This window comes from Babylonia areolata, chromosome 27 (assembly GCF_041734735.1).
Source record: "Babylonia areolata isolate BAREFJ2019XMU chromosome 27, ASM4173473v1, whole genome shotgun sequence".
Classification (NCBI taxonomy): Eukaryota; Metazoa; Mollusca; class Gastropoda; order Neogastropoda; family Buccinidae; genus Babylonia; species Babylonia areolata.
The window spans coordinates 33,910,505-33,920,504 of NC_134902.1; the positions used below are offsets into that span (position 1 = coordinate 33,910,505).

The 10,000-nt window shown below is 43.6% G+C and overlaps 1 protein-coding gene across 1 annotated transcript in view; it reads left to right on the forward strand.

Annotated features, from left to right (window-relative positions):
- The window catches only part of LOC143301067 (uncharacterized), a 98,354-nt gene that overhangs the window by 47,438 nt on the left and 40,916 nt on the right, over nucleotides 1-10,000 (forward strand). The window lies entirely within an intron of this gene.

A 10,000-nucleotide genomic window follows, 5' to 3' on the forward strand; every position in this document is an offset into this window, starting at 1 on the left:
AGCTGCAAATATCACAAAATATTACGAGGGGATGGGAGTTATGATTATGAACGGGGGGTGTGTAAGATAATAACCCAAGAGAAGGGTTCAGGGTAGAGGGGGTAGGGAGGGAGAGCTGGTCGGGTGAAGGAGGTTTGGGGTGCGGGGGCTTGAGGGGGCAGGGGGGGGTGGGGGGGGGGGGGGGTTGGTTGGCGGGTGGCTGGCTGTGGGAGGTACGGATGGATCGAATATCACACAGGGCGAAGTCCTTCGCGGGCCGGACAAATGCCAAAGATGTAGTAAACGGATATCATTGGATAAAGAAGACCTGTGTTGGAATTTGTTTTAGAAAGAAATATAATTTAAAATCGGGCAAAAAATCTTTACCGATACAGCTATTATCTGTATATTCGGGAGTTTCAACAGGATATCGCTCTAACTATTCATCATTCCACAACGAATGAATACAGGCAGAACAATACGTGTTCATTCACACATTAATTTTCATATGATACTTTAATGCTAGGTTCACATCGAAAACAATACAAGCAGAAAAAAAAAATTATTCATTCACACATCGATTCTGTGTGACATGATAATGCTTAGTTTTTATCAAAACAATACTGTCTTGGAATGTTTTACAGTGTTGGATGAGAAACGTTGCATGTATTCAGTTATAGTGACGTTAATAGTAGGAGTAGATGTAGCAGCAGCAGTAGCAGTAGCATTAGTAGTAGTCTTGGTTGCAATTGGAGCAGAAACACAGAGGTTCGAAGAAAAGAATTTCGTTTAATCACACATATCGGGGATTGTAGACATTTTGTTAAAATATTAATTTTCATATTTGAATAGTGTCGTTTTAACCGAAGGAGATGAGGGGGTGTGTGCATGGGGGGGGGGGGGGGGTGGAATCAAGGATGAATATTTGAGATAAATATTTAAGTACAATAAAAGAAAATTAATTAATGAACTTTGTAAAAAGAGAGTCCGTTAATTCAACAAAAAGAAACAATTGAAAATGAATGAAGAAAAGTCAAAAACATCAACGTGCCCAGTGACTTTTGGGAAGAGGTTCGAGAAATGCTGTTGGTTGTAGCAATTTTGAAACATGATGTGTTCAGCTGTTTTTCAATATCTTTGCTTTTCGTGTGTGTGTGTGTGTGTGTGACGTGCGTTTAGCGTCAGAACAAATTTGGTGTTCCGTTCAAAGCAGTCTTTCGCAATTCTGGAGAACAACGCTCACGTCAAACGTTTAAAAAACAAACAAAAAACAAAACAAAAAAAAAACATGTTTTTTTATTTTTTCTATTCAAAGATAAGCGATAAGGGCAAAGATTCAGAAAAAAAACAGCGAGAATTTCAAGACAAAAGTTTGTTTTTTTTTAAGAATTTTTTTTTTTCTAATGCGTTGTCATCCAGATGACAAAAAAAAAAAAAAAAAGAAAAAGAAAAAAAAGTAACGTGTGTCAGGAGATCGTGAAAACAGACATGCTCAGATTAATGGAGAGCTGGAATGAGATCAGCTGGGTATTCTTAAAATGAAGGACAGAGAGAGAGAGAGAGAGAGAGAGAGAAAAAGAAATCTAAGAACTCAAAGAAAAGCAGCCTAACAGCCTTTGACAAAGGATGCGACGGGTGATAACACACAGGTCCCAGTGGCTTTGGAACTGTTGTTGATTAAGTCCAGGGTTCCAGTTAGCAGCCAAACTCGTTCGTCTTGTCAGAAAATCGCTGGGAAAACGGGGAGGGGATGATAAACGTTTGTGGAAATCGGCCCTGTTTGTTAATTAGGGTGTGTTTGTTTTTGTTTGCTTTGTTTGTGCTCTGTTTGTTTGTTTGTTTGTTTGTTATGTCTGTCTCTGTGTATAGCTCTCTCTCTCTCTCTCTCTCTCTCTCTCTCTCTCTCTGCCTCTCTCTCTCTCTCTCTCTCTCTCTCTCTCTCTCTCTCTCTCTCTGTGTGTGTGTGTGTGTGTGTGTGTGTGTGTGTGTGTTCCTGTCTCCCTCTCTGTGTATGTGTTTGTATCTATGTTTCTATCTCTCTCTCTCTCTCTCTGCCTCTCTCTCTCAGTCTCTCTGTCTCTGTTTCTCTCTCTCTCTCTTAGTCTCCCCCTTCTCTCTGTCTCTCTGTCTGTCTCTGTCTATCTGTCTGTCTGTCTCTGTTCCTATGTCCTCTCAGTCCCTGTCTCTGTCTCTCTCCTGTCTATTCATTCTTCCATATAAATGTGTATGTATGTACGTACGTATCTATCTATATGTCTGTTTTTCTTCGTGTGTGTGTGTGTTTTTTTTTTTTCCACCTGATTTTCCAAACTGATTGTTTATGTGAAACGTAATTGGTCAGGAAGATTCGAACCCATCTGGGTGCAGCTGTAGAACCATTAATTTTGAAGTCCGCCTTACGTCATTCTGGTCGTTTTAACATACCCCCCAAAAAAAACAACAACAAAAAACAACAACAAACAAACAACAACAACAACAACAACAACAAACAATCCCCCCCCCCTCAAAAAAACAAACAAAAAAACAAAAAAACAACCACCAAAAAACGGACCAAAGAGAAAAAAGAAACAATACTAGAAGCAGAGCAAATTGTGACGTTTCTCCACCTCCCCACCCCCCCTCCTACCCCAAGTCCGCCGCCTCCACATCACTAACATGCTCTCTCCCCCATCCCTCTCTCTCTCTCTCTCTCTTCACACACACACACACACACACACACACACACACACACATTTATTCCTTACACCGCTGTCATTTATTTACACTCAACCCACAAAAAGAGGGAGGTGGGGGTGGGTGTGCACTGTGGGGGCCAAGGGGGTGGGGGGCGGGGGTGGGGACATTAATCATGCCTATTCTCTTTTCCTGTCTTTCTTTTTCTCTCTTTCTATCTCTCTTTCTTTCTTTCTCTCCTGCGTGCTTGCTTTCCTTTTTCACAAAACACAGTTGGGGGAAAAAGTTAGTTTTGCCACAAAAGGTGGTTGTCAGTGGAATGGAGGAAGAAAATTAATGATGTCTATTCGTTCTTCTTTCTTTCTTTGTTTGTTTGTTTCTTTGTTGTTTCTTTCCTTCTTTCTCTCTCTCTCTCTCTCACCAGACGCAGTTAGATTGGAAAACAAAAAAAAGTACACTGTTAATGCAAGGCAGTTTCCAGTATTAATGTCTATTCGTTCTTCTTTGTTTGTTTGTTTGTTTCTCTCTCTCTCTCTCTCTCTCTCTCTCTCTCTCTCTCTCTCTCTCTCTCTCTCTCTCTCTCTCTCACTAGTTGCAGTTCAATTGGAAGGAAAACAAAATGCACACTGTAATGCAAGGCAGTTTCAGTTTCAGTTTCGAAGTGTCAAAGCGTGCGGACTAATCCATATACGCTACACCTAATCTACTGTATTTTAAAAAAAAGAAACCCAAACAAACAAAGCAAAACAAACAAAAACAAAACAAAACAAAAACAAACACACACACACACACACCCACACACACACACACACACACACACACACACACACACACACACACACACAACAACAACAACAACAACAACAACAACAACAACAACATAAGAGATGCCTCATTGTCTTAAGAACCCAACGCAAGTGAGACAGGCATTTATCTTCAAGACTGTGTTCAGTCCATCAGATTTTCTTCTTTTTTTTCTTTTTTTTTTTTTTTTTTCGCAGGACGGACATTTGACCCATCCACAAACCGTGTCACCCCGATTTGTCTATTCTCGATTCGCCAGTCACTAAATTGGTGGTCCCGATTCCTACATTTATATCCAGATCGCTGTGTGTGTGTGTGTGTGTGTGTGTGTGTGTGTGTGTGTGTGTGCACTTGTTTTTATGTGTTTCTTCGTCTTCTTCTTCTTCTTTTTCTTCTTCTTCTTCGTTCGTTGGCTGCAACTCCCACGTTCACTTGTATGTACACAAGTGGGCGTGTACGTGTATGAGTCATACTCCGTTTCCGGGGGTGTGCATGCTGGGTATGTCTTTGGTTCCATAACACACCGAACGCTGACATGGATTACAGGATCTTTGATGTGTGTATTTGATCTTCTGCTTGCCGTATACAAACGGGGGTTCAGGCACTAGCAGGTCTGTACATATGTTGACCTGGGAGATCGGAAAAATCTCCACCCTTTACCCACCAGGCGCCGTTATGGGGATTTGAACCCGGGGCCCTCAGATTGAAAGTACAACGCTGTAACCACTCGGCTATTGCGCCCGTCATGTATTTAAAAAAAAAAAAAAAAAAAAAATCAAACACTTTCTTCACTGGAGAGAGAAAGAGCGAGCGAGAGAGAACGGAAGGAAACGGAATGGTTTAGTCACAAAATAGGCCTCCGCCCCACGTGAAGGGGTTCACATGAACATGGTACAAATCAGTGAAACAACATAAGCAAACAGGTACAAATACAGATAACAAAACATAATCATATCCATTTCACGAAGTCGCGATTTCTCTGTGTTTAAAAGCCTTATACAAAACAAAAAAAAAAAAAAAAAAAAAAAAAAAAAAATCACGAACGTCCTCACTATTGCTTGACGACATTGATAGACTTAATCTAAACAAGGAGGGGGTGTTTGTGATATTTTGGTTTTATAAACATTTCACGAATAGTTCTCAGTGCCGGCCAATTCAGATATTCCCAATCTAAACTTCGTTGTTATAAATTTCAAGTGCCTATCTATATCTAGCAGCAGATAATGTTTTAAATCATGCAGAACGTTCTTTACATACCAAATCTATTGCTAGTGTGAATGTGATTATACCAAGTTTGCCATCTACAATCGATCAGCCTTTGGCGGAAAACGGATACAAAACCATTAACACTACCAACGCCCTGTTCCATCCACACAAAGCCAAATCCAGTTTTTCCATCAATTATCATCTAAGTCCTACATTTTATAAGCCTAAAACCGTATTCTGTTATCTTTCATTCGCACAATTTTGAGTCAGTAGCGAATACAGTTCACATCAGAGTTTATATATATTAGATAACAATTTGTTTCACCATAAACAAGGTCGTTTGAAGTTCGCATATCGACTCTTAAAAAATTCTTCAAAGCCATTAAATGAACTGATTCACATTGGAAAACAGAATTATCAAGCCCCCATAACTCAGATCCATATTGCACTATTGGTTTATTTGGCAGTCAAAAAGCTTAACGAATAAATGAAATGAATTACTGTTTAACATATATAATCTTTTCATAACACGTATCAGATCACCTCTTGCTTTACTTACTTGCAAGTTCCTTGCAAGCACACCAAAACCTAAGTGTTGAAAATAGAATTCCTAAATATTTACATACATTAACAACAGGCATTGTAGCACCATCATAAAACCACCGTTCTCTCACACTTAAATATCCACCTTTCCGGAATACTATGATGTTGTTGTTTTTTTCTTTTTTTTTTTTTTTTTTTTTTAGACATATTTACCTTTAGTTGAAAAGATGTTGTTGCACGCTGTAGACTATTTAACTGTGTTTGTAGGCCTATAACTGTCTCTGAAATCAAAATGACATCGCCGGCTAACAAAAGAATACACAATTCGAAAGCATCAAGTGAAAACATACCAACATGCCTACCATTGCTAATTACTTCTATTGCTAATTCGTTTATAAATAAAGAAAAAAAAAGAACTGGGCTTGATGTATTACCTTGTTTAACCCCAGAAGTATATGTTATATAATCTGTCAGCGGGTGAGAGAGAGAGTGGGGGAGAGAGAGAGGGAGGGAGGGAGGGGAGAGAGAGAGAGAGAGAGAGAGAGAGAGAGAGAGAGAGAGAGAGAGAGAATGAATGAATCTTTATTTTCCAACGGTGAAGACATTAGCACTTTGGCCGACTTACACACCTGCCGTTGTTCTAAGAGACACACAAACATATACGCATATAAATGTTGTTATAGTAAATACATGAATAATGTACAAGTATAACACAGCGTCAAACTGAGAGACACAACATCGCTCACATTTGTACGAAACGGAAGCGAGTAACACACACACGAACACACACACACACACGCACAAACAAACACACACACACACACACACACACACACACACACACACACACACACACACACACACAGAAAGAGAGAGAGAGAACAGGCGAAACGGGAACGGCGGATAGGCGAAACTGCACAAAGGGCGAAACTTTCAAGAGGCCACTGAAAGTAGCGGCACGACAGAAAGAAAAAGAGTAGGCGAAATGGTAACTGATGAATCCGACCAGCTTTCTCCAGACATGGGAAAGAACTCGGCATTGGCTGTTTATCAGGAGGCTATATCATCTGGAGCAATCAGTATGAAAACCAAACTCCACATCTTCAACTCCAATGTGAAGTCAATTCTGCTCTACGGATGGGAGACATGGCGGACAACACAGACGATGCAGCAGAAGATTCAGACATTCTTCAAAACCTGTCTGAGGTGCATCTACAAGATCCGATGGCAGGAGAAGATCCGAAACGAAGATCTGTGGGAGCGAGCGGGGCAGGAACCAGTGGCCAAGCAGATACTGCGGAGGAAGTGGGGCTGGATTGGACACACCCTCAGGAAGCCAGCGTCCAGCATCACACGCCAAGCCTTGACCTGGAACCCGCAGGGAAAGAGGAAGAGAGGCCGGCCTCGCAACAGCTGGAGGCGAGATACCGAGGCAGAGCTGAAGGAGCAAGGGACCAACTGGACTGGAATGGCCAGAACAGCCCAGAACAGAGTGCGATGGCGAGGGGTCGTCGATGGCCTATGCTCCACCAGGAGCGATGGGCAAAATGAAATGAAATGAATATCGCTTGAGTCAAGGTAAAGTTATGGCAAGCAAGCAAGCCGGCAGACTTGACATGTGAAACAACGCTTAGGTCAGGGCTAAACATTGTGACGATACGTCCGTGGGGATAAAATTCTTGTGCATGATCATGATTATGATGCCTGCGAGTGTTTTTTTTTTTGTTTTTTTTTCTCCTATCAAAGTGGCATTTTCTGGAGAATTCTGCCAGGGACGACTCGCTGGTTGCCGTTGGGTTCTTTTACGTGCGCTAAGTGCATGCTGCACACTACCGGCACTTCGGTTTAACTCACTCAGTACGGCCAGTCCTCTCTTCTCCTCTACACAGATCCCTCGGATGTCGAATGGGTGTCTGAATGACCCAACCTTTAGCTTCCGTCGTCAGAATTGTAGTATTCTTTGTCAACATTCACGTCTTCAGTATAAGAGCCTTCCGCTTGCAATATTTTCATGGTGGTAATTGGGGTGAAACGCTGTTAACATCGTCTCTTTCGCCGTTCGTATGGAAAGAGTTAATGTTCCGTTAGAATGATTAGTGTCCAGATCACAATTCAACATCTAGTGGAGTGCCAGAAAATAGTCATACTGGCGATACTGGTTGGATTCGAACTAGATCTCATTGCCACACAGGGCCCCGATTCCTGCAATTCCCATTAGGAAGGCTGGCGGGTTAACCCAGTTGGTCAGTGCCACCGGAATGTGGACGGGGGACGGAGGACGGGGAGGAGGGGGTGCTGGGGTGGGGGTGGGGGTGGAGAGAGAACGTACGTCGACGCTGAAATTGAATGCGATCCTTTAACCCTTTGACAGCTGCTGACGAGTATGCTCGCCAGTGAAGGGCTGTCACCTCACAGAGATAAGACAGAGCCTAGAGGTCAGGGTGCCAGTGAAGGGCTGTCACCTCACAGAGATAAGACAGTGCCTAGAGGTAAGGGTGTCAGTGAAGGGCTGTCACCTCACAGAGATAAGACAGAGCCTAGAGGTCAGGGTGTCAGTGAAGGGCTGTCACCTCACAGAGATAAGACAGTGCCTAGAGGTCAGGGTGTCAGTGAAGGGCTGTCACCTCACAGAGGTAAGACAGTGCCTAGAGGTCAGGGTGTCAGTGAAGGGCTGTCACCTCACAGAGATAAGACAGAGCCTAGAGGTCAGGGTGTCAGTGAAGGGCTGTCACCTCACAGAGATAAGACAGTGCCTAGAGGTAAGGGTGCCAGTGAAGGGCTGTCACCTCACAGAGATAAGACAGTGCCTAGAGGTAAGGGTGTCAGTGAAGGGCTGTCACCTCACAGAGATAAGACAGAGCCTAGAGGTCAGGGTGTCAGTGAAGGGCTGTCACCTCACAGAGATAAGACAGCGCCTAGAGGTCAGGGTGTCAGTGAAGGGCTGTCAAGTCACAGAGATAAGACAGTGCCTAGAGGTCAGGGTGTCAGTGAAGGGCTGTCACCTCACAGAGATAAGGCAGTGCCTAGAGGTAAGGGTGTCAGTGAAGGGCTGTCACCTCACAGAGGTAAGACAGTGCCTAGAGGTCAGGGTGTCAGTGAAGGGCTGTCACCTCACAGAGATAAGACAGAGCCTAGAGGTCAGGGTGTCAGTGAAGGGCTGTCACCTCACAGAGATAAGACAGAGCCTAGAGGTAAGGGTGTCAGTGAAGGGCTGTCACCTCACAGAGATAAGACAGTGCCTAGAGGTAAGGGTGCCAGTGAAGGGCTGTCACCTCACAGAGATAAGACAGAGCCTAGAGGTCAGGGTGTCAGTGAAGGGCTGTCACCTCACAGAGATAAGACAGCGCCTAGAGGTCAGGGTGTCAGTGAAGGGCTGTCAAGTCACAGAGATAAGACAGTGCCTAGAGGTCAGGGTGTCAGTGAAGGGCTGTCACCTCACAGAGATAAGACAGAGCCTAGAGGTCAGGGTGTCAGTGAAGGGCTGTCACCTCACAGAGATAAGACAGCGCCTAGAGGTCAGGGTGTCAGTGAAGGGTTGTCACCTCACAGAGATAAGACAGTGCCTAGAGGTCAGGGTGTCAGTGAAGGGCTGTCACCTCACAGAGATAAGACAGTGCCTAGAGGTCAGGGTGTCAGTGAAGGGCTGTGACCTCACAGAGATAAGACAGCGCCCAGAGGTCAGGGTGTCAGTGAAGGGTTGTCACCTCACAGAGATAAGACAGTGCCTAGAGGTCAGGGTGTCAGTGAAGGGCTGTCACCTCACAGAGATAAGACAGAGCCTAGAGGTCAGGGTGCCAGTGAAGGGCTGTCACCTCACAGAGATAAGACAGAGCCTAGAGGTCAGGGTGTCAGTGAAGGGCTGTCACCTCACAGAGATAAGACAGCGCCCAGAGGTCAGGGTGTCAGTGAAGGGCTGTCACCTCACAGAGATAAGACAGCGCCCAGAGGTCAGGGTGTCAGTGAAGGGCTGTCACCTCACAGAGATAAGACAGTGCCTAGAGGTAAGGGTGTCAGTGAAGGGCTGTCACCTCACAGAGATAAGACAGAGCCTAGAGGTCAGGGTGTCAGTGAAGGGCTGTAACCTCACAGAGATAAGACAGAGCCTAGAGGTCAGGGTGTCAGTGAAGGGCTGTCAAGTCACAGAGATAAGACAGTGCCTAGAGGTCAGGGTGTCAGTGAAGGGCTGTCACCTCACAGAGATAAGACAGAGCCCAGAGGTCAGGGTGTCAGTGAAGGGCTGTCACCTCACAGAGATAAGACAGAGCCCAGAGGTCAGGGTGTCAGTCACCACCATGTACTTGGACTTCTTCTCTTCTTGTAACTGCATTACTTTTGTCCAGGAAAATCATTACTTTTGTCAAGGAAAATCATTCATCAAGAAAAATCATTACTTTTGTCAAGGAAAATCATTACTTTGGCAAGGAAAATCACTACTTTTGTCAAGGAAAATCATTCATCAAGAAAAATCATTACTTTTGTCAAGGAAAATCATTCATCAAGAAAAATCATTACTTTTGTCAAGGAAAATCACTACTTTTGTCAAGGAAAATCATTCATCAAGAAAAATCATTACTTTTGTCCAGGAAAATCATTACTTTTGTCAAGGAAAAGCACTACGTTTGTCAAGAAAAATCATTCATCAAGAAAAACCATTACTTTTGTCAAGGAAAATCATTACTTTGGCAAGGAAAATCACTACTTTTGTCAAGGAAAATCATTCATCAAGAAAAATCATTACTTTTGTCAAGGAAAACCATTCATCAAGAAAAAATCATTACCTTCGTCAAGGAAAATC